Raw genomic sequence first — 217 nt, forward strand, 5'->3', positions numbered from 1 at the left:
ACCTGGTGACTCAGGGGGACACAGCTTGGAAAGCATCTGTGCAAAGCTCTCAGGTCATGGGGAGGGACAAACAGAGGGGATGCAGAGGTCAGACTAGGCCTTTGAGATGGGGAGATAAAAGGGCAGAGATGGCCAACCCAGCCAACTCCCTGGCCTCTGCCCCTGCCTTGTAACCAAGTATACTGGGGGCGCCCGGGTCAAGGACTCAGCCCCTGCA

Source organism: Tursiops truncatus, chromosome 3, assembly GCF_011762595.2.
Source record: "Tursiops truncatus isolate mTurTru1 chromosome 3, mTurTru1.mat.Y, whole genome shotgun sequence".
NCBI lineage: Eukaryota > Metazoa > Chordata > Mammalia > Artiodactyla > Delphinidae > Tursiops > Tursiops truncatus.